At 38.8% G+C, this 25,875-nt stretch overlaps 1 pseudogene; it reads left to right on the plus strand.

Moving 5' to 3' along the window:
* LOC117066057 overlaps positions 1-23,697 on the plus strand; it is a 56,000-nt pseudogene extending 32,303 nt beyond the window's left edge.
* Positions 23,698-25,875: the final 2,178 nt, after the last annotated feature.

The following is a 25,875-nucleotide window of genomic DNA, read 5'->3' on the forward strand; positions in this document are numbered from 1 at the left end:
ATTTATTTACCAGCTCTGTGACTTGGGGCAATTAACCTACCTTCCTCATGCTCCAGTGTCTTCACCTGTAAAATGAGAACAATACTATCTCTTATATTGCTTTTATGAAGACAAAGTAAATTGTTATGTGTTTGTTAAATAAAGTGCTCAGCAATCATTAGTTATTATTATTTTAAGTAAAAATAATTGCAAAGATTAAAATGCTACACATTTGCAGAAGTACAAAGTCAGGTAAACTCATGATTAGTATCAATAGGGCATCAAAGCAGTGGCCCTTTATCTTGGCTGAACATCAGAATCACCCAGGGAGCTTAGGAAGGGAATAAAACTTAATGTCCAGGCAACACTCTAGACCAATTAAATCAGAATTCCTAGAGATGGGACCCAAGTATTAGTATTTCCTTAAAGCTCTCTACATGATTCCAATGTGTAGCTTAATTTGAAGATTACCACATTAAAGTTATATAAAAAGACTGTTTCTAAGTGAGATGATAAAAAGAGGGCCTATTAAGAAAAGAAACAAAGGCTTGTGAAAAAAAGTAAGAAGTGGAGAATAATCTTTGAGCTAATGAATAAATTTAGATTAATAGAGATACAGAGATAAGAATACAATAGTTCCTATTCTTTGAAGTATTTATAATCCCTTTAGAAGTATAATATATAAGGTGCTATGGGAACAGGAAGGAAGAAGCACTGAAATATAGCCATGTGAGAACGTGACTGTAAAGCAATTTATATAGAGTTCAGTGAGAAAGAAAAAACTCTGTAGAAAGTTGGGGAGGTAAGAACATCCAACACTAAGAATTTTCAACTGGAGATAGTCACCTAGGATAGAGTGACAAGATTTTCAAAATGAAAAAGCAATCCCAGCAATCCCACTGACAGTTCAATAGAGTTCTGAGTAACCAAGGAAAATCTATTTATTGTTGATTTGTTTAATGTTAATTTCACAGATATTAAGTACCTTGTTTCCTCATCCCAGGAAGCCTGACAAATCAGACACACAACCTTAAAAACTGGTTGACTCTACTGGGTCCCATGTTTCACAACATTCTGCTGACACTGTGCAGAATTACAATCCCCAAGGAAACTCAACCACCAGTTAAAGAGCAGATCACCAGGTACGTAAATCTACTAATGAAAAGGAATGGATATGTTCTATTCTTACCCCCAGAATCAAATGTAGCAGATAATAGTTCGTATCTCAAAGACTTTTTAACATTCAGGACCAAGCCAACTTTTAAGAGAGATAATACCAAAAATCCCTATTTTCAGAAACTTTCTTTCTTTTCTTTTTTTTTTTTTTTTTTTTTTTTGAGACACGGTCTTCTTCTGTCCCTTGGGCTAGAGTGCAGTGGCACAATCACCACCCACCACAGCCTAGACCTCCCAGGTTCAGGTGATCCTCCCACCTCAGCCTCCTAAGTAGCTAGTACTAAAGGTGCATGCCATCACTCCGGGCTAATTTTTTTTTGTCTTTTCTGTAGAAACAGGGTTGTACCATGTTGCCCAGGCTGGTCTCAAACTCCTGGGCTCAAGCAATCTGCCGGCCTCCAAAAGTGCTGGGATTACAGGCATGAGCCACCGCACTTGGCCAGAAGCTTTTATCCTATTGACCTGGATGTTGGTCTCTGGAGCACCAAAGTTTTGTTTTTGTTTTGTTTAATTTTGCCTTCCACATTAACTTCAAAGTATGTGCAATCATTACTTGGTAACCACTGAAAAAAAGTGACTCTAAATACTGGGAGAAGTTTTCATTTTGTACATTTGGCTCTCCAAAGGCCTGTTAAACAGATCAAAACCTATATATGGGAAGAAAGCTACCCCCACTCACTCCAACAAAGCATGAGCCTTGATATCTTGTTTTATTTTTCTTTGTGCATCCTATTATGGACCTATGTAATAATGCAAGACCACCACACAGGGTAAGGAGCATGAATTAGAACAGCTGTGGTCTCAATGCAGGAACCACAGCACATTGTGAAATTCTCCATAGCTCTGGATCACAATTAGAGTAACACCTGTGCAAAACAGGTTTCTTCTGATCCCCTAAAAAGCCCTCTATTTTATGCAGGCCCAAATTGTGTTTGCTGTTCTTAAGCCAGTTCCCTGCCTTGGAATTTAGACAATCATTCAACTGCTTAATTTCATCCCTCTAAAGCAATCCAGAGAGTTCATGGGAGATATATCAATGAGTCAGTTCATTCCTGCCTCACCCAACCCTTCCCTATGTGACTCCCTGGGCAAGATAACTTTTATAGAGATGAAAAAGAATATCCTTTGTCTATGACACATAATGGCTTTTTATGAAGTCAAATCTTCCATTGCATTGACAGAGTAGGGGAAAGCTGGGCAAAGGGTATGATTCCTCCATTTCTGCAGGACCTATTCCACCAGTAAAAGAGAAACAATTGATGCCCCAAAGGAAATGGTTACCAAATTGAGGCAATCACTTATGCTAAAAAGTCTGTGGTTTCTGCTTTTAAAGGGTCAGAACAATGTCATTCTTGGACACTACTGAAAACGTGATTAAGACAACTCTGCAGACGTCCACGATAGGGACAGGAAATGTCAGACTCAAATTTTCAGGCTCAATTATTCATCTCATAAATAAATTTTGAAGATGGGTTTGTCTTATGAAAGTTGAGAAGTACAGTGTTTAGCAATTATACAAACCCTAAGACTTGGCTCCTCAAAACCATTTCTGTTGGTTTTGGAATGTTGTCTGCATCCAAGTAGCTGACAAAGTTTTTTTATTATTATTATTAATAACACAAGACTTTAAGAAAGGTATGAGCTCTTTGAGTGAGAAAAGAGACTCTGGCTTACTTCCATTTTTCCAGTCTTACTATGGACCAATGGCTGCTGATTTTCTACTTAAACTTTGCCCTTGCGTCTTTTCTACCAATAATAACACATTATTCAATCCAGGATAAATTCAGAATCAGGATGTTGGGTCCTTTAAGCAGCCTTACAGAAACAATTGCACAAGGAAATTGGTTGAAATCTCAGTAGGTGATAATTATAACAATTGTTCTCTTAGCCTGGCCACTGAGAGGGCATCTACAGAACAGCTTATTGCTGTTACACATCCATCATAAAGTATCAGAGCAAGCATGCATCCCCTTGAGTCTTTAAGGAGGTTTCTAGTACTCTCATCGTTCTCATTGTTCGATATAGTCTAACACACTAAAATCTGTGAAGCCTTGTGAAAAACACCTGCAAGTCCTAGATCCTGCCCTCTAGGAGCTTACATTTGTAGACAGTAGACCACACTTACTTGTACAATAAATGTACTTAAATTAAATGTTCAGTATAGGCTACACACCATGGAGTTTTCAGAAGTATAAAACATGTTTCATCCTCATGAGGCAATGGACTTGGAGAGATAAAGTATTTGCTAGAAAGGAGATCAACAAGGACTGGAAACGTCACAGAAAAGCTTAGGAGAAGGTGTGCCTTTAGCTAGGCCTTGAAAAATCGGTAAGATTTAGGTGGAAGGAAGACATTTGGACAAGAGGCTATGATCAACAAAAATGTAAAGACAGGAATCAGGATGGCAGTCATGTGGGACTCAAAGAGGATTTTCCCCCCTTCCTTTTTTTTTTGGTCTTATTAGATCCATCTGATGGGGACAAGGTCAGAATTATTTGAAAGGATTTTGCCTCATCTGCATGGACTTCCTATGGAAACAGAAAGACAAGAGAGCCTTTGAGTGAGGGAACAGTGATAGTTCAGTGGATTGGAAACGTCTGTGTCCAGAAGGAAAAAAAAAGGAAAGGGTTGTAATTTTAATACAGTGTGTAAAGTGCTGCCATGGAAACATACAGTCCTGGGGCCAGGAAGGTTCCCAGAAAGATATGACTCCCTTCTTTCACTCAGCTAGCTGACACACACACACTCACACACATACACGCACACACACATCGTATCATAGATCTGGTTAAACTTGGCTGCCAATTACACAGACTGTGAGGATGCAGAACTCTCTGGGTGATGTTCAAGTTTCTCATCCTTCTGTCTGACCCCATACTCTCCTATCCATGTGCTCCTGTAATTCCACATTAAACCTCTTAATTGGCTTCCACCAAAATCCACTCATGCCCCAGCATTTCTTGAATTTATTACCTTGATTACAAATTTAGACAGTCATGAAGAGACATTGCATCTTAGAGCATATGACTTTCTGTCATCTGGGTGGATCCACTAGTACAAATCTCTCCTTCCTTCTCTCCAAGAAGTGAGCAAGTTCTCTGCTTGTCTAACTCGAAAGAGCTCTATCCCTATCAGGTATTGTGTTCTACTTGGGCGAGGGGATGATTACAAGCCCAAACCTTAACATTATACAATACACCCATATAACAAATCTGCCCATGTACCCCCTGAATCTAATTTTTTTAAAGACCTCTATTCATAATATTGAAAGCTCATTCTATACTCCAAGTACTTTCTCAAACAGGACATTTGCCCGTCTAAGTGAATTCTGGTGAATGCAATTTTCCCCATCTTGTTAAGAGAGAGTAAAGTGGTGGTTGCTGAGGGCTGGTGGGAGGGGGAAATGGGGAGGTAACAGTTCAAAGGTACAAAATTTCAGTTATGTAAGATAACTAAGTTCTACAGATCTACTATACAGCATAGAGCCTATAGCTAATGATATTCTCTTATTGTATACTTAAATTTTGCTGAAAGGATAGATCTTATATATTTTTTTTTTCTTTTGAGATGGAGTTTCGCTCTGTTGCCCAGTCTGGAGTACAGTGGTGTGACCTCAGCTCACTGCAACCTCCGCCTCCCGGGTTCAAGTGATTCTCCTGCCTCAGCCTCCCGAGTAGCTGGGACTACAGGTGCGTGCCACCATGCCTGGCAAATTTTTGTATTTTTAGTAGAAATGGGGTTTCATCATGTTGGCCAGGATGGTCTCGATCTCTTGACCTCTTGATCCACCTGCCTCAGCCTCCCAAAGTGCTGGGATTACAAGCATGAGCCACCGCGCCCACTGGATAGATCTTATATTACATGTTTTTACCACAAACAAATTAATGGTAATACTAATAAAGGGGGCAGGGGGAAACTTTGGAAGGTAATGAATATATTTACGGCCTTGATGATGATGTTGGTTTCACAGGCCTACACTTATCCCAAACTCATCAAGCTATATATATTAAATACATACAGCTTTTCATGTCAGTCATATTGCAATGAAGTGTTTTGTTTTTTTTTAATCTTCCCCTAAGTGAGGGAGAAAAGGGGAATATTATCAGTCTTTCACAGCTTTTACCAAGTTCTTCCTCCAAGGGAAAGGAAAGGAGAAGACACAGCACATTGACGACTCGGCATTCAGTTCCCTTTCACACCGGCCTTTCTCACTCCACGGCCTTGACATCCCTCTATCCTTCTCCTAAGACCTTGGAGAAAGCCAGTCTCTAAAGATCCTATTAGAATCCTCATCCAGCTTTGCCTCTTCATTTACCTAACAAGTCGCTTCCACTCAGCTCAACCACAAAGGCCTTCTCTGGCAACGGAGGTCTCCAAAGAACCTAGAGGAAGAAAGTCCCATGAATATACCACTATTGTTAATGGAGTTGACAGCGCTAGGGCTTAAGGGAGCCCCAAGAATGGATGAACTCCCAACCCAAACCACATTTTCTTCACCCTCAGAGTTAGAGGCCTCCCTGGATCTTCGAGTCCACCCAGTGAACGGATATTGTTAAGTAGGCACCCTGCCCTTGGCAGCTCCTCTCCCTAGGGCCTCATCCACATACAAGAGAGGATTAGGTGTTTACATGAGCATCTTAGCTCACGGAGATGGAGTAGTTTACCTCTCTGGCTTTTATCCCATTTCCTGACATTCATTTCTGGAAAAGTAAGGGGTTTTCCTGCCAGTAGGAGTTTGCCACAAAATGTCTTTTCTCTCTCTTAACAAAACCATACTTCAAATCATAGGATATCCTATGTATGTTCTTACATCTCATAAATTGTCTGAAGCTACCACGTGTCTTGTTTATAATTCAGTATATTACGAGCTTCTTTCTAAAGTAGCCAATATTAAACAGTGCTTTTTCCTGCAAAGGCTATCTTATCTATCTCAAAATGGTTTCCATAAATTTACTCTAAATACAAATGGAATTTCCAAAATTAGCAAGAGTTTTAGCAGATTCCACAAGCTCCTCCTCTCCCTGCACAATGCACTCTACAGTTTGGAAGTCATGGTAAGGCTGTACTCCTGGTTCAGTACAGTCTCTTAATTCAAATGATACTGGACAGAATCCCAAAATAAAACAGAGATGTCAAATGAGAATTTTGAAATCTGTTTAAATTGGACAACTGCAAATTCTGTAGGACTGTGAAAGGCAGAGTTCTGCGATTCCTGCCAGGGCTCAGGAGTGGCTTCTTTGGGCTTCTGCCTTGCACTGCAACACATCAATCCAGGAAGGAAGCCAAGTCTGGTCACTGGTTTCTGCAAAAATCTATTCACACCCAAACATATTTTGAGTTTAGAACCTGTAGAAAGACTTGGATAAAGTTTCATGAGTATGTATTTCACACCCCCCTGTTCTCTATCTGTATTCTTCTCTCCCTCCCTCTCTTTCTCTCTCTTTCCTTCTCTCTATCTCTGCAGAAACACTCTTCCTTTTTTCCTACATGCAACAATTCTGTGTGCAGTCAGAACCTCTGGCTGGCAGAAGAAAGTGAGTTCAATGTTTTGTGTGTGTGGCTTTTTTGTTTTTTTGTTTTGTTTTGTTTTGTTTTGTTTTTGAGATGGAATTTCCCTCTTGTTGCCCAGACTGGAGTGCAATGGCACGATCTCAGCTCACTGCAACCTCCACCTCCCGGATTCAAGCAATTTTCCTGCCTCAGTCTCCCAAGTATCTGAGATTACAGGCATGTGCCACCACGCCCGGCTAATTTTGTGTTTTTAGTAGAGATGGGGTTTCTCCATGTTGGTCAGATTGGTTTTGAACTCCTGACCTCAGGTTATCCGCCCGCCTTGGCCTCCCAGAGTGCTAGGATTAAAGGCATGAGCCACCGCACCCAGCCCAAGTTCAATGTTAAATCTGTGATATCAGAGATGACTGTGGGGCAATGAGCTTGGGATGTCCAACTACCAGTGGGGTATCAGTTGAAAATCACTTTTAGGCCGGGCGCGGTGGCTCAAGCCTGTAATCCCAGCACTTTGGGAGGCCGAGGCGGGCGGATCACGAGGTCAGGAGATCGAGACCATCCTGGCTAACACGGTGAAACCCCGTCTCTACTAAAAAAAATACAAAAAACTAGCCGGGCGAGGTGGCGGGCGCCTGTAGTCCCAGCTACTCGGGAGGCTGAGGCAGGAGAATGGCGTAAACCCGGGAGGCGGAGCTTGCAGTGAGCTGAGATCCGGCCACTGCACTCCAGCCCGGGCGACAGAGCGAGACTCCGTCTCAAAAAAAAAAAAAAAAAAAAAAGAAAATCACTTTTATTGTCAACTAAGATGAATTCTATACTCAGGCTGGAGGCAGTGGTGCAATCATGGCTCACTGCAGCCTCCACCTCCTGGGTTCAAGCAATTCTCCCACCTCCGCCTCCAAAGTAGCTGGGACTAGCATGCCACCACATCTGGCTAATTTTTAAAAAAATTTTTTGTAGAGATGAGGTCTCACTATGTTGCCCCAGCTGGTCTCAAACTCCCAGGCTCAAGCTATCCTCCTGCCTCAGCCTCCCAAAGTGCTGGGATTACAGGCAGGAGCCACTGTGCCCAACCTCAAATCCCCTAATTCTTGTGTTCCAGCTCGCCATGTGGGTTAAAATATTGTCTTACTTGTTTTCTTCAGTGATTTCCATAAGCACAGCTTTTATTTTACCCACTGGATTATAAATTCCTTAAAATTAGCAATAAGACTTTTTTCCTTTCATTTTTTCTATAATTTCTATTATCATAATGTGCTACATTCCATCAGTAAATGTTAACTGAGTGACCAACTAACTAGGGAGAAGTATTGTGGAATGTAATTTGCTGCAAGAATTACAGCAGTTGTAGTTGTAATTAAGAGTTAAGAAGTTGTAGATTGCAGAAATACTTAGAAGGGGGACAGCAGGCCTGGGTTCAGAGGAGAGAAACAAAAGTGAAAACATTACGGAAGAAACTAAAAGAGAGGGAAAAAAAATATGGGGACAGAAAAAATGAGCCCTCTGAAGGGAAAACAAGGATATGTGTTAGATTAGTTGGGGCAAGCTGAGTCCCTCCAATGGAAGTATATGGAGAAAAGATTCCTGCTCCAAATATTTTCAGCTTGAACCAGCAAAGGGAAGCACATGATTGGTGACTGAACTTGAATTTATTAGGTTGAAACATATGACATTGCTAATATTCAGCTATTTTTTTACCTATGGAAACAACAATACTGTATGATTCAGCCATAGGAATTCAGTAGGTAATTTATAGAGGATGGTGGAAAATAACTGGAATACATGATTCCTTTTTTTTTTTTTTTGGTCTAGTAGTTTTAAGTTAATAAAAATACAGGGATACACTAAAATTATCACTAAAACACGACAAAAAATCAACTGTTTGTACTTATTTCCTTACATCTTTAGTATTTATACATGTATATTCATATATACTTTATATTAACTGTATGCATAATTATGAAATCAAGTATATGATATGACATTCCCTTTAATTATCAAGCCAAAGACCATTAGAAGGGTCAGGTAACTTGTTCTTTTTACTTTGTATGTGAGTATTCCACAACTTCTCCAAGGTCTATGGAGAGTAGAATGAAAAAGACGTCGCAGTTGTTGTCATTTATCCCTAGCCAGGTTTTGAAATGACAACCGAGTCCTGTGTCAGATCTTTTTCCTTCCCCTAAAATGAAAATGAAAGGGGTGGGAGTTGCTAGAATTAGGTGTTTGAAAACTAATAGATGGAATCTGTGATCAAATGGAAACGCAATTCTTATCAGAGGAAAATATTGCCCATGGAAGCATAGATGTTATTCTTCAACACAACTCACTAATGGAATAGGATTTGGTGCCAGTGAGTATAAAGAATAATAATACTATAACTATATATATGGCTGGCTTGAGAATTTCTCCTTTGCAACTTTACTTGCTCCAAGAAATGACAAATTGAAGTTTAACAAATACAATAATTTTTGGTCTTTGTTTATTTCTTTTTAAGAGAAAAAGAAAGAACAGAAACTTCACAGTTGGGAAAAGAAAATACCTCATGGATATGGGTTTTATTGCAAGCTATGCATCTGAGTTAAAGATGTTAATGCTGAATTCGCCCACCAAGATCAAAACTCCTACAAAACTCTTCCAGCTGCAGCATTTATGGCTCCAGGTTTTGTTTCAGAAAGTGAGGAATATGTTCCAGGATTATGATCTTATTTCTCTTTCTTGCCTGTTGTAAGCATAACCATAGTCTGCTCTTTTAATGCTATGAAAATGTTCAGTTGGCATTGTTTTTCCCACAACCATGGAAACACCTGCTTCCAAATTAATTTATAATCTATTTTACACCTATGGCTGCAAGCCATAGTTTATTTTTTTAAGGAATTTTGGTAAAGCATATAAGAAAGTTTATAATGTCTGCTTCTTCTCTGTTTTGTTCCTCATGACATAATGTTGGCTTTTACACATTTCATTTTATGTCCAGCTTTTTAAGATGCTAATAATACGTAAAGATATGTGATATGTTGGAATATATGTAAAGTTTTTTTTCTGAGTCTTTCAAAGCATATCCCAACACAGATATTGTACATCACACATACTTTTCTTGAATCTTGGGCCCAATTTCTCCTTTTATTTGGCCAGACTAAAGCATGCAGTAAAGTATCTTTCAAGTTACTTTAACAAAAAAAGAAATCTGAGTATGCCCACAACTTCACTAAATATGAGTGATTTGCTTCTGTAAAAATACGTATTTCCTGCTTAGATTTTATGTTAAGGTAAAGAGAAGTTTTTAATACATCCCAGATGATCCTATGAAAGAAAGATTATGAAAATCAACCTACCTACTGTTTCTTTGACTTTTCTTTGTTCTGTGTATCAATTACAGGGACACAAAACTTCACAACTAAAACAACATTAAGGCTATTTTAAATATTATATTGAGTTTACTATTGAGTTCATATATGTTCATTTTTAAATATATTTTAAGAACATTATAAAAGCAATCAAAGAAAATAACAAAGAAACACAAACTAAATCAACTTCAGTAACAGAAATGTCTAGTCGTACAAAAAAAACTGGCAACTAAAATCAATGGTTCTTAAACACCTGTCTTTGCCAGTTCAAGAATGCTGATACCATGTTACTAGGTATAGAAAAAGCAACAGTTAGGCCAGGCATGGTGGCTCACACCTGTAATCCCAGCACTTTGGGAGGCCAAGGTGGGTGGATCATGAGGTCAAGAGATTGAGACCATCCTGGCCAACATGGTGAAATCCCATCTCTACTAAAAATACAAAAGTTAGCTGGGCGTGGTGACGCGTGCCTCTAATCCCAGCTACTCGGTAGACTGAAGTAGGAGAATCACTTGAATGAGGTCAGGGGTGGGAGAGGGGGGTGCGGAGCTTTCAGTGAGCTGAGATCGCGCCATCGCGCTCCACACTCCAGCCTGGGTGACAAGAGGAAAACTCTGTCTCAAAAAAAAAAAAAAAAAAGCAACAGTTAAAAATATTCAGGTTGAAAATTTTGTAAGTCCTGAACTTTAGAGAAAAAAAGGGCAAAACAGAGAGTGGAAATGGAAGCACTTGTTTCCAACAGGAAAACATGAGCTTTCAAGTCAGGGCTAATACTACTCAACAATTCCAGAGTCCCAAGCTGAGGATGACTCATAATTCATGAGCATCAAGACGAAAGATGATCACTTGCTTCTTTCCATCACTGAAAGATGGGCTGTGTAACGTAAGGACAGAAGCAAATATTTTCAGCCTCTACCAGTTTCATGTGGCATTGTTTTAAGATAAGGAATTTGTGTTGCAATCACTGCTGTTATTCATGATTGTTTCAATTCCCATGCAAGTTAATGAACAGAACAAAGAGGCAGTAAACTAACTTTCTAAAATTAGTGAGTTCAGAGTTTTTGACCAATATTAAATGTCTCTGCATTTTTTCTCATTAAATTTCCATTCAATAGAATACACACTGATTTTACAAGAGGTCATTAATATATAACATTTTTGTAACGTGAGATGTAGGTCACAATCACTTTTTAAAGTCTCATGGAATTATGTTGTTGTCGTCGTTGTTCTTGTTGCATCACTGTTGTCTGTCATAGCAGTCTGCAAGTTCACACAAAAGTGTCAGCAGAGGGTACCTTTATGACTCACAGACTAAGACTCACAGTTCAATCCCTCTGAGCCCTACAGCATTCTTGCTTGATTTGTATATTTTAGCAATCTTTTAAAATTTAAAAAACCAGATTCTAATGCAGAGGAAACAGATAACAGATACATAATCAGACTTGACTTTATAGGAAAGGATTAGTAACATTACCTTGTAAAAATGAGCATAAGTAATTGCCTAATTGGTAAGCCATGCACTTCCGATGACAATGTAAGTCAACTACCTATTTCCTTTTTGTTTCATCTATTATATTTACTTACAGGTTTTTTTGCTGTCTAAAGACTCTTCATAACATGCCACATAGATATTGTTCATGCTAGATTATAAAACCTCAAGACTGGGGCTATGGCATAAAGATACATAGTGTAAATACTTTACAGAGGGTGGGTGCATGGGTTAGTTGTGAAATAAATATTTCTACAAAGTCTTCAGTACTCATAAGGCACTTACTGCTTGGGACACTATCATTTCAGTGGTTCATTTTAGTGTTAGAGAAAAGTAAATTTCACTTTGGTTATCCATTTCTGAGCAACAAAGTGGTTCATTGCCATCTTCCTGATATTTGCAGAAACTGTCATAAGACATTACCAGAGGAAGATTAAGACCGTGGGTACAGGAAAAGGTTGATGACTTAGATCTTTTAGTTATCACCTACATAACAGAAGTGAAAACACTCATGAGGACTAAGTTCTTTTTCTTTCCTGCCTCTCTTTCTAAACCTGTTGGCATCATGAAGACTGTTCTTCCCTCCCTGGGTCTTCTTCCTTTTTCCAAAGAATTCTAGAAATGGACAGTCTCCAGGGTTGAGTCTTCAGGCTTGCCTCAATCCATGATGCCAGCCTCAATCACTACAGCTATGCTGGTGACTCCCAAGCATATATTTCCATTCCTAACATCCCATAAGAATTCTTGGCCTACATTTTCGAGAAAATAATATTACTAATATGTCCAGACTCGCATGTTTTTTGTCCATCTCTCTGACAACTATCTCCTTTACCAGCTCTCCTACTTTAATTATTTATCATTGTACCCTCTTCACCTACTCCCCAACTCATTATTCCCTTTCTCTGTTTAATTTTCTTCAAATAATTCATCAACAGCTAATATGCTAGATATTTTCCTTATTTACATTTTTATTATCTGTTTCACTTGAATATAAGCTCCATAAGGTTGGGGAGCTTTTGATATCTTTATTCTCTGTATCCCAGTACCAAAAATATAGCAGATACTCAATACATATTTGTGGAATAAATGAAAATATAAGTGGATAAATGAAAGGATGAAGCCATAATGCTCCAAAACTTCTAGACCAGAAAAATTAGAATTATATTTGATTCTGGTCTCACATCTGCCATCTACATCTAATCAGTTATAAAATCCTATGATTCATCCTTTCAACATTTTCTCCCAACTAAGTCCAAATCCTAAAATGCCTCCTATGTGGATTTTTTAAAAGCTTCAGGCCAAGCATGGTGGCTCAGGCCTGTAATCCCAGCACTTTGGTAGGCCAAGGTGGGAGGATCACTTGAGGCCAGAAGTTCAAGGCCAGCCCCAGTAACATAAAGAGACTCCATCTCTACAAATAATAATAATAATAATTTAATTAACTGGATGTGGTGGCATGTGCCTGTAGTCCCAGCTACTCTGAAGGCTGAGGTGGGGAGGATCACTTGAACCCAGGAGTTTGAGGCTGCTGTGAGCTATGATCACACTACTGCACTCCAGTCTGGGTGACAGAGTGAGAGATCCTTGTCTCAAAAAAAAAAAAAAAAAAAGTGTCTCCAAGCTCCCTCCATTCAATTACTTTCTTTCTTCAGATAATCCTTCTTAATCCCTAGTTCTCATCACTCTCAGAATCTAAAATAAAATCCTCTATAGCCTACATAACCTGACCTCTAATACATACTAACTTTATTGATGGATTCTAATTCCCAATTACTATTTATCATTCCACTTTCTCTTTCACTTACGCTGAACTGACTATTCCCCTTACATACAATGCTCATTCCTACCTTAATGCCTTTACTTGGGATACTTATGCTACCTAATGTCCATTTTTCTCCTCATCTTATTCAAATCCTATATATTTTTTGTTACATCTAATTCCCAGCTATGTCCCATTGAGCTCTTTAAAACCTTCACCAACAACCACACCCCATATTGATTCCTGCTTTGTCTGGCCTCTGGAAACTCATATTGTCAGAACTTCATAATCCATCACTCCATTGATCATTGGTTTCATGGCTTCACTTTGACTCTTTAATACAATGGCAACACAAATATAGCTGAACTATTCTCATGACCAGTCTAAGATCAGTGCTGAATTCAACAGAAACATAAGTCAAAAACCCAAAGATACTCTTGAAAATATCTTAAATTTTTACTTACATTTTTCAAAGAGACATAGCAAATATCCTAAAGTTCCTCCTTTTCCATCATTATCTCTAAAGTCTTCATAACAGCTACTCAATAATCATTCTTTTCCCACTTATATTTTCCACCCTTAAAACTCTAGTCCATACTGCAGTTTATTTCTTTCATTATCCTCTAACCTCTTGTAAGAGAATAATAATTATTATTATTATTATTTTAAAGATCGCTTTCTGCCCTGTTTTTTATATACCAATTTAGACTTTGGGGGCTCTTTCCAATAGTAGACATAGACATTAACCAAAACAAAATCCTACTTTCTGAAACTGTTGAAGTAAAAATGACTGTTTCTCCTGAAGAAATAGAGAAAGAGGAAAAGCTATCAGTTTTTTACAGGCGTTTTATTCCTGTCATACTTCCCTTCTAGCTAAACCTTGGTGGATCTCTGAAAAGGACATACTGTTTTTTCCCCTGAGGCATTTCCTATTGGATGCCAAGCCTTTCCAATCTTTATTCTTCTTCTATGGGGTTGGAGGATTTATTTTAACAACAAACTTAATTGTGAGGTGGTCTGAGCCAGACAGTGACCTCTCTAGCCTGAAACTCCAGCTACACACCCTCCACCCCCAGCATAACAGTGATTTCTATGCCTCCATCTTTCACTCCCTTGGAGGAGCACATTAGATAAGTGCCTTGCCCAGGCCAGCCCTTCCCTCCAGATGTTTTGTCCTCTGCCAGAGAAAGATCATCTAGTCACCAAGTTGTTTTTCTCACAGTTCCATGACACTGTGGCATCATCTGTGGGCCAAATGGGCTGCCTTGTGACAGTGAAGCAGCCTTAGGGGCATAGAATATTGAACAGCTCAACCCCTGGGGAAATCCGCAGGCAGAAACATTATAGCAGGAGACCAGTGGGGCCAAAAAATGGTAGACACCAATGTGACAAATGGAAGGGCAGTGGCAAATGCAAAGACAGCTCTTTCCATGAGTCCACGGACGACACTCCCAGACATTTTCCATAATATTGAAGGGAGCTTTGGAAAGCTAAGGTCAGTGTAAGTACAGAACTAGGAACACAAAGATACTGTTTAAGTGATTCCAAGTTTACTCCTTGGCTTTCCAGCTGGGAAAACAAGGGTTTCATGGAAAATAAAAGCTACATCTACCTCAAAGTGCTGTTGTAAAATATGCATCATAATATGCAGAAAGTGTAAACATAGGGCCTAGCACATAGTAGGAGCATGGTTAATGGTTCTCTTTCTACTCCTCTACCCAGCTGCCATCTCCCCCAACCCAAGAGTAGCCTCCATATCTCCCAAGGATTTATTCATTCAACAAATATTCATCAGGCATTTACTAGGCATTGGAATACAGTGGTGAACAGGACAAAAATAATTATACCTTGCTGGAGAGTAGGGCACAGAGCAGGTGCTTAATAAATATTTGTGAATTGACAAGACCAATCCCTAGTAGTCCCATCTCAGACAACTCTTTACTGGATTCCTCATACCCCAGAGAGCTCTAACCAGGATTTGCTGTCACAGGAAGTGGTTCATGTTGACTTTATGCTTAAGGATAACCAAGAGATGGAAATATAAATAGGTGTCCTGAGGAAAAAGAGATGGCTAAAAGACCTAGCTTGCAAATAAATTGCTAAAATGTCTATCTCCATCAATAGAAAGAAAATCTGGAAATTCCAGAAGGGAAAATATCAACGTTTACCATACCAAACCACGCCAAAGTCCATCATAAATCAAAGTAAGAAAGGATCAAATGAAAATTGTTATTGCTGAATTTTGTCATAAGTGTGCATATATCATTCAAGTTATACAAGTTAATTTTTTATTGTAGTTGATAATAAGCATTAAAAGGAGTCAGATTACAATTGAATTTCATTTAAATAAAGGACATTGAATAAAATGAACTCTATATTTAAAATAGGCCAAAACTTTTAAATATATCAACAAATTACTATTATAAATTATGATTTCTTAAGATTTTAAAAATGTTTGCCACAAAAGGGTCCATGATATTAACCACATATTCTGGGTTCTCACATTCCAGGAAAACATCTTCCCAGTCAACAACCATTTATTGAGTACCTGCTTACCACTTAGCGGGCCCCCAACCACTCTCTAGAGAGATGATCATGACTAAGACAAACTATCGTGTCATGTGGAGTCTACAGAATAGTGCAGAAAAAAATAAAGAAATATAAAATGTGATGACCAGGAGTGAAAAAATGAAAGAACAGCAAACTCTTTCTGTGGAAGGGGAGGTGATCAGACAAAGTATTCCAAGACAAATAGTTCTTAAATTAAGTCTTGAAAAATAAATAGTTTGTCAGGCAGATGTGGGTAAAGGTGAGGAATAGAAGGGGAACCCCACTCACCGCAAAGAAATACAAAAGCATATATCTATGATGTACAATAAGAAAGAAAAAAGAAATATGAGAAGGTGACAGGTTCCAGGAACTACACATAGTAGCTATGTATGTTTGTCACAAAGGGTGAATCTATCATTAGACAATATTTTCAGTAAGGGACAAGAAAATACTATCTTATTCGACCATCACATTTCCAGTAGAATCCCTGGCACATAGTAGGTGTTTAATAAATATTTATTAAAAGAATGTTCCCAAGGAGTAGACAAGTCCCAAATTGTGAAGGGTTCTATAAGTTGTGCTAAAACTTGAACCTCTGTAGGGCATCCTGAAGCATTTTAAGGCAAGAGTGACATGACTAGGTTTGGGTTTTAGAAAGTTTCCATCTTTGTCCCCACAGCTCTGCAGAAGATGGACTGGAGAACAGAAAGAAAGCAGAAAGAACAGTTCAGAAATAACTAAGAAACGATGAGACCTGGACCAAGCACAGCTAAAGGTTGAGAAGAAGGAATGATTGGGAAAACCATTTGGGAAGTAAAACTGATAGTACCACATGACTGCTTAGATATGGGGCAGTGAAACAAAAAGGGTGACTTAGAACAGCTTCCAGATGTCTGACATTCATCACCAGGAAAATGTACTATTCAACAACATGAAGAATATGAACAAGTATCTTCTATGAAACTCTTTATTAAAAATTCATTCACATGTATATGCAGTAAAAACTCTGGACCAGTTATAAAGACACATGCTGGGAAAATTGGGATTGTTTCATGATTTATTTATTCACCCAAAGAATATTTAACAAGCTCCTGCTCTGGTCATCAGGGAAATAATTGTGTGGAAAAAAACAAATTCAGGGTTTTCCCCAATAGAACTTACAGCTTTGCATAGGAGATAGGCTATTAATTATATTACAGATAGATAGGGAATAAACTAGGTGAGGCTTTAAAAGCAATGTTAAGGAGGTTCTCTTTATCTTAAGAGCTATAAATGGCGATGGAAAGGTTTTAAGAAGTTTGGTGGGGAGATGACTAGAGTATTTGCATTTGAAAAAGATCACTCTGGCTATATGCCATGGATTAGATTACACTAGAAGATCCACTTAGGGAAGCCCCCACAAAATCTATGCCAGAGGCAACTGGACCTTAAATTTCAAAGAGCCGGGCTCACCAGTTTAACCATCTTGATTGCTTATAACCAGCCTTCATTCTTATTGGTCAGTGTTTGTGCCATACCAGTTATCAAATATTTTCACTATAAACCCACTGCTAGGGAGGCAGTAGCAGAAAGTGTTGGATTTTAAAAGTGTCTAGGAGGTAGAATTGATACCCTTTTAGGATACCAACAGGCTTTACCAGTGGTCACTAGCTTTCTCTGGCTGTTGGTCCATGATGGATAGGGGTAGTGAGGGAACAGGAGGGAGAAGTAAAAGCCCACCCATTTGACAGCAGTAAAAGGCCACACTGGGAAGTCCCAACCCCTTTCTTATTTCTATTCCGCCCCTCCCCCTCCCGCCCCTCCCGCCTACTGCACTTGTCCACCTCCGTCTACAGGAATAGCATCACTTAGCCTTTTGGTTTACAAATGAGGAAAATCAGGCATTAGAAAGTAAGTAACATTCCCAGACTAGTTCCAGTCTATCATGAAACAAATTGTCAGATGTTTGTTTCCCCAGGTAGAAAGACCAAAGACTTGTTCAATGATGCACTTAACACACATTACTCTTCGGCCAACATGACCAGAAACAAACAGACCATCCTGTGCACACCTGATGCTGCTTCTTTCTGACTTGTGTTCCTTATGACATTCACAGTAGCCAAAGCAAGCAGAGCAAACAAAACTCACCAATATGTTTCTTATTGCCACTCAGCTTAGATAAAAGACTCAGTTGATGGGGGATAATTAAGCCTTTGTTCTAAATGAGTTTACAGGATTATCTCTAGGTTTTAGTTCTCCATGCCATTTTTGTCGCCAGGTGCCACATATAATCCTTTGTTGGCTAGAAGCAGATTTGGCAAGCTTCAATTTTTGGCAAGAAAAATTGTAAAGTATAACTAAGGCAAAAATTAATAACCCATTAATATATTTGCATTAAGCAGCTGCTTTTTGGAAATGATCATGCTACCTTCAATAGAGGGTATAAGTTTCTGTGCCCTCAAGAAGCATACAATCTTGATAATAAAAAAGACACAACTACTAAGCAGTATGTGATCTACATCAAATGAAGCACAAACAGTAAGTCTTTAGGAGTCTTGATAATATGTGGAGTTTAGGGAATGGCCAGAACACAGAGGTAGAGCTGCCAGTGATGGCTAAGTTGTAAAAGGAAAATTTAAGGGAAATATAGTCTAAGAATGAACAAACTGAATCTGGAAGAGCAGAAAAGAAAGGATGGGCTTTCTGGCTTTTGGAGGGCTTTAGGGATTTGGGGGGAAGTTGAGGGTTTTGCTTTTTGTTTGGTTGGTTGGCTTTCAGATATATTTTTATCTACTTAACTAAAATGCTTAGGGAGGAGTAAGAGATAGAAAAGAAGAGTCTATATTTTCTACTCTGGCAAATCTTTTAGAATTTTAGGAAATATTTTTCTAATTATATCACAGACTTCTAGTTAATCTTTACCCATTCCTAAAACTCCTAAAGGCTATCAGTGGTTCTCAACAGTAACCTTTAATAGAGAGAGTGGAGACAGAGTAGGACACGGCAGAATTTCATGGAAAATGCTCCCCTGTGTGGCACTACGTTGAGAACCCTGGGATCAAAACCTATGTGAGAGATTGTGCTCCACAGGGTGATGAATCAGAGATTCCGAGGTATAAAATGTTTATGTCCAAGCTGTAGTTTGAAAGTTCACAAGGGAAGGAAGAGTAAACTGTACCAGAAGCTCATTCCTGAGGGTCTCAGAGGTTAATTAGCCAGGGGCATTATTGTCTACAGGCTCTCCAATCTAGAGAATTCTTGCGCAGCACCAAATAATAGAAATTGCTAGCAATGAGAAGCACGTCAAGGGCTGGAGGATTGTGTTGGCACCGGAGATAAGACAGCAAAATCCTACAACATGGTGGAGGCTTCATGGCTCCACTGAGTAGGACTTTACCTAGGACATTGTGAGCTGTTCCAATTGGGACTCCAAGGCTTCAACTCACCAAAATGGCACTGAGCGAACCATGTACCCTTCAGCAAGAAAATTCCCCTGGAAATGGCTTGTGCTTAAAGAGAGAACCACTTCAAAACTCTGGTCCTAAGAGGCCTGGTCCTAAGAGAAACCCCTGCCTGTGAGCAGACAGTAGATACCATATGCCTGTGGATCACAGCTCTTCTTCCTTCCCACAAACCCCCTTACTCTTGGGTCATATGGTTGGGGACACATACTCTGGCTTCCCACTGCTCTTGGACTCACAAACTCAAGAATATCTACATAAATACAAAGAGCAGGGGAGAAACATTGTGGGCTACAGTAGTATGAAAAGCTTTCATACAAAAATGTATGAATAATAACAGCTACCATGCATTGAGTATCTATTGTTACAGTTGCTATGCTTGGCTTATGTCTATATTATCTAATTACATTTTTACAACAACTCTAAGACAGAATCATTGTTCTCAGAGCTACCAATAAGCGGCAAAGAGGGGACTTAAATTCTAGTCTGAGTCTGAAAACATCCTCTTTCTACTAAGCTATGCTTCGATTCAGAGGAGCTACTGAAGCACTTAGTATGATTTGATACAGAAAATAATGGGAAGAAAAGAGAAGGAAATTGCAAAGGTGATCCCGTAGAAAAGCACAAGTCAAGTCTAGATGAAGAGAAACGATAGAAGAAGTGAGGCTACTAAGTTAACTGGCAGTTTTTGAGCATCCACAAAAAAGAGACTAGGATAGTCGGTGACCATGTGAATGGATTGATAGGCTTTAGGGAGATAAGGAAGAATGGGGAACACAATCAAGGGAGATACTACCACAAAGAGAAGTTGGTGAGTGTCCCGGGGCTGGGTTCCAACATGACAGGCATACTTGGCTTGACAAACCGGAAAGTGCCTGAAAGAAGAAAGCCTGGATGGAGATGAAAGGAAAGAGACAGACACACCCACCTGCTGGAAAACAGAAATGGACCTACAGCAACAGCAGCTGATACCCCGCATTTTCAAACGGGCTGAGCTCTAACACAAAGGAGTGACAGATTGTCAGCAACTGTTTTCAAAAGAAAGGCTATGATCACAAGACCCAGGACATATCTGGATCTACACCACATGTCACTGGGGCCAGAACAAATGAAAAGCCTCTAGGGGCTCAGTTAAGTTAAAGGAGTTTATCTCTGAGAATTCTTTGTCTTTCATACATTCTTGTGGTCTAGCACTGCCATTTCCAAAGGAAAGGTTTGCAGTTTCCCATTTTCGTGATGAGGGAAATGAATCCTAGAGCCACCATCCAGAGGAACACTAACTCTTCTAGGGACTGGCCCTGAACAGAATAATGAAGGAGCCAAAGCTCGGATTTGATATCTCCAGCTTACCTCGTCTCTACCTCTCTCTTTCACCTTGAAATACTCTTACCTCCCTCCTTTGGTGCCTACTCTGTATTCTAAATAATTTCATTCTCAGATGGCTGTCAATTTATCATTTCAGTGATTCTAGAACTTCACTGGGTATAAGAATCACTCTGGCTCACCCATCTTCCCAACTGGAGATTCTAGGGGTATCTGGGTTGGGGCCCCTACATCAGTGTTTTTAACAGAACTTCCAAATGATTCTGATAAAGATGATTCACAGACGGAGAAACTGCACCAGGGAGTTTGTTGATGACTAAACTATTTGTTCATAATGGCTCAGGTTTTAACAAAGAACTCTTGATGGAAAGTATGTAACGCTGAAGGTATCTACCTCAATGGTGGAATGTTGACCACTGAAGGATGTTTGAAATGCAGAAGATTATTTCTGGTGCTCTCTCACTCAACATCATTTATCCTAAAAGAAGAAAATAAGTATTTCTGTGTCGCAAACAAAAACATTTTGCATCATTCCATTGATTTTACAGCTTTAAATGCAACCAATGTAGTCATTAAAAATCATGTTTTTGATATATATTTAATCACAGAGAAAGCTGTTTACAGCGTGTTACAGAGTGAAAGTAAAATTGCAAAACCATTTTTTAAAAATCATTCATCCTATAAACAAATAGGGATCAAATCAAACTCGGTAAGAGACACCTACTCATCAGTTCATAACGTTGACCCTTAGAGCTTCCGTCCCAGCCCCTAGCTGCAGCTCTCATGGTGCGAAGACATCTTTCTGCCTTGACTGCCAAGATAAATCCACAGCATCATCTGAATATTTCCAAACTATCCACAAAATTATACAGAAAACAAAATTTATTTAGTTTAAATGTAAAGATATTGCCATTTTTCTCAATGTCACAGTCAAAACCAAACATCCAAACCACAGTCAGTGATCATGCCTCTTGTTTTTCATAGGTTTAATCATAGTGCCTATGCTTTTTCTTTTTACTCTATTAATTTTACTTTGAGTTATGACATTTCTTTTTTGTGTTTGTGTGTGTGCTTGTTGGCTTGTTTGTTTGTTTGTTTCGAGACTGAGTCTCCCTCTGTTGCCCAGTCTGGAGTGCAGTGATGCAATCTTGGCTCACTGCAATCTCCGCTTTCTGGGTTCCCGCGGTTCTCCTGCCTCAGCCTCTTGAGTAGCTGGGATTACAGGCGCGCCCCACCATACCTAGCTAATTTTTGTATTTTTGGTAGAGATATGGTTTCACCATGTTGGCCAGGTTGGTCTCAAACTCCTGACCTCAAGTGATCTGCCCTCCTCGACTTCCCAAAGTGCTGGAATTACAGGCATGAGCCACCATGCCCTGCCAAGTTATGACATTTCTTACACATTTATAACTATGTTGAAAACACAGCTCTTAATAACACGAGCTGCTATTCAAAAGGAAAGTAAAATGAGAAACTGAATTCTATAGGTCACTTTTGACTTTGACTTTATCCACTTTAAATTGCCATTGCCATTTCCATCACTGCTTCAGAGAAATTTGAGAAACAATATAATTTTCATGCAACCCTTGATCCTATGACAGGTCTTTCTTGAAACACTCCCAAGGCCTAAAGTTTAATAAGCGTCATTAGAAGGCAGTTTTCCAGGTTCTTGCAATCTTAGAATTAATCTGGGGGCCGACTTCTCATGGGTTAATCTTCCTTTTTCAAACATATCCCATTATTTGGGGGAAGAAGAGGCTGGCAGGGAGGAGGTCATAATTCCAAAGGGTGTCTTTGAAACAGCCTTTGCAAAATTATGACTGAGACTGTGAAAGAGATCTAACTTAATCGACTCCATCTTGCTTCTAACCTCCAAGCCGTCCTTATTCGTTCTTGGGCATAGACTGAACTAAAACCTCCAAGCCGTCCTTATTCGTTCTTGGGCATAGACTGAACTAACATTGGGAGAAACTTAGCTTATAGTTTATAGTTTAAAACTAAGACAGTAACAGCCAAAGCAGACCTTCTTATTGCCTAGGGACTAGATTGCCTTTGTAGGACTAACATTAGCCACGAGTTAGAAATTATGGCTTAGGAGTCATGCAGCTGGAGGCTTCAAGATTTTGACCCTCCCTAAACTGCTTCTAACATCAGTATTTGAGATATTTTGCAGACCCAGAACTTGATGGATCAGCTAGCACCACCCAGATCGATAAACTGGCTCATCTGATCTTGTGCATCACCCCCCACCTCCCACCAGGAACTGACTCTGCAAGAAGACAGCTTCGACTCCCTATGGATTTCACCCCTGACCAATCAGCACTCCCAGCTCACTGGCTTCCCCCACTCACCAAGTTGTCCTTAAAAACTCTGTTCCTTAAATGCCGGGGGAGACTGATTTGAGTAATAATGAAACTTCGGTCTCCTGCACAGCTGGTTCTGCGTGAATTACTCTTTCTCTATTGCAGTTCCCTTGTCTTGATAAATTGGCTCTGTCTACACAGCAGGCAAGGTGAATCCCTTGGGTGGTTACAGTCCTACCTGATGCTGACGTAAGTACCGTGTTCCAAATTTGAAAATGCTGGTTACTTTCTAAAAACTTCTAAATATTAAATATATAATGTATGTGTCACATTATCTCCTAAAGCAGAATGCACTTTAAAAATATGTTACTACTTTCTAAATCCAATCATGAATTATTTAATTTGTGCACCATGTGAAGACAATTAATACAAAGTAAAGCTGCTGGTTGTCATTTTTAAATAATTTCTTAGTATAATTCATTTCCAATAAATAAACTTGATATTCTAAGAGTTACTCTTTACTTTTTAGAAAAGTGGTAAACATTAACAGAACATACTCCTAGAACTTTCTGAGAATTAATATTTTTTCTTTCACAAATTCAGAGAATTGGAGTTCTCTTTGGAGATGCTGATGAGCAGAGCAAAGGACAAAGACTGTCTGGAATTTCTCTGCTCCTTCTTTTTACAGACTCCAGAGGATCTGAATAAGCACAAGTGTTTTAAAGATGCTAGGATTATGGCAACAGTGTTTGCATTTGATAAGGGAAACCCTGTACAGCCTCCACTTGCCTACAGTATTACCAAGAAATCTTTAACATCTCTTTGAATTGAATCAGGCTTCATTCATTTATTCATCAAAATTTTATTCATTACTTTCTATGTGCCAGAATGGTGTAAAAGAATCAACAATGCATTAGTCAAACAAAATTGACCTCATCCTCATCTCCAGTTGGTTGGGAAAGAGTTTGAGAATGTGACCAAACTAATTCTCTGACTAAGCGTAAATAGATTGAAAAACATATTTTTAAAATGTTTTGTCCTCTTGGAAGTAAAATGAATTTCTACAAACTATAACTGTGGTCATTGAATGTTTATTAAACCAAGACCCAAAAATTCTTGTCTTCAAGCCATTCACTCTAGGACAAAACCTTGGAGAAGTTATAAAAATGAATTGGGATAGAGATTTTAACATATTTGAAAAGAACTATAATGTATCATATAATCATGTCTTCCAGTTCTCAAGCCCTAGCTCAAACTTCATCTCGTTGTTGAAATCTTTCACAAATTTCACTAAACTCCTACAAGCCATAAATAATCTTTACCTTTGGAGTTTCAGAGCACTTACCATACGCAGCCTGATGTCACGAGTTCAGGTGTTTTCCTTTAATGAGTACCCAACACATAAGAAATAGTGCGGTGCTTAAGAGTGGGAGTTCTGGCCCAGATTTCTGAAGTTGACTCCCATGTCTATGTGGCTATAGTCTCTCTGTTACTCATTTTTCTCATCTGTAGAAAAAGAATTATAATAGTCCTACCACATGGAATGATAAGATGATTAACATACCATGATAAACTGCCATAGCCAAGAAGAGCCTAAGGAAATAGGACAACTAAGGTAATGTGGTATTTCGGATAGATCCTGGAACAGGAAAAAAAAAAAAAAACTAAGTAGAAACTAAGGAAATTAAAATAAAGTATGAACTTTTCTTAATGATACTGTATCAATATTGATTCACTAATGTGATGAATGTACCACACTAACGTAAGTTTTTTTTTTTTTTTTTTGAGATGGACTCTTGCTCTGTCACCCAATCTGGAGTGCAGTGGTGTGATCTCGGCTCACCGCGACCTCCGCCTCTCCACCTCAAGCAATTCTCCTGCCTCCCCCTCCCAAGTAGCTAGGACTACAGGCATGTGCTACCATGCCCAACTAATTTTTGTATTTTTAGTAGAGACAGTGTTTCACCATGTTGGCCAAGCTGGTCTCAAACTCCTGACCTCAGGTGATGAGCCTGCCTTGGCCTCCCAAAGTGCTGGAATTATAGGTGTGAGCCACTGTGCCCGGCCTAATGTAGGATATTAATAATAAGGGAAATTGAGTATAGGGTATGTGAAGCTTTCTATCTTTACAACTTTTCTGTAAATCTAAATCTACTTTCAAATAAGGTTTATTGAAAAAGTAAAAATTAGAATTAGGAGAAACTTTAAAAGTTAATAAAGGCAAATCATTTAGAAGACTATATGGCCCATAGGAGGCATTCATTAAAAGGTAAGTAGCAACTGTTAGGAGTACCACTAGTAATGGTACTGTGAAGCCAGCAAATGCTTTTAAGCAAAATTGCTGATTTCTTATTCCCTTAGGCTTTCTGTTTTGTTTTTGTTGTTGCTTTTGAGGTTTTATTTTCTATACAACATTTAGCAAAAGGCTGTAACTGTGAACAAAACTATTATTTAATTTTTCAGTCTTATTATTTCAGCATTATGTAGGAATGGGTTTAGTGCCAAAGACTGTATTCATCACCATGTCTCTTGGTCATAATCATATGTGGTATGATTAGTTAAATAGGCACACCCAAAATGTCAACAGCACCTGTTTGAGAAGCTGTAAACTTATTCCATTGATTTCCATTTCAAATGTTCTTTTAATTACTGAATTATAATGTATTGTGTGTATTTCATAGTAACTAATACAAATCTAGTCATTTCATGCCCTTTAACAACTTTACATTATCTACAAGATCGATTCTAAATGTCCTAATTTGTCATTTTAGGACCTGTACAATTTAATCTTCACAAATTCATCAATCACCTGCCCCACAATCCTATGTTCTTCATACATTTATGCTTTCTCTTGTGCTTTTTCCTGGAATATTTATCTATTCATTCTTCTTATAATAAAATAATTCTCATCCTTTGACATCTTTTCCATATGTTATGAGCACTTCTCCTATTTCTTCAGAAAAAAATTAATTATTGATGCCTCCATTCTTCCACAGCATTTTAT

Source organism: Trachypithecus francoisi, unplaced genomic scaffold (assembly GCF_009764315.1).
Source record: "Trachypithecus francoisi isolate TF-2019V2 unplaced genomic scaffold, Tfra_2.0 Lachesis_group2, whole genome shotgun sequence".
Lineage (NCBI taxonomy): Eukaryota > Metazoa > Chordata > Mammalia > Primates > Cercopithecidae > Trachypithecus > Trachypithecus francoisi.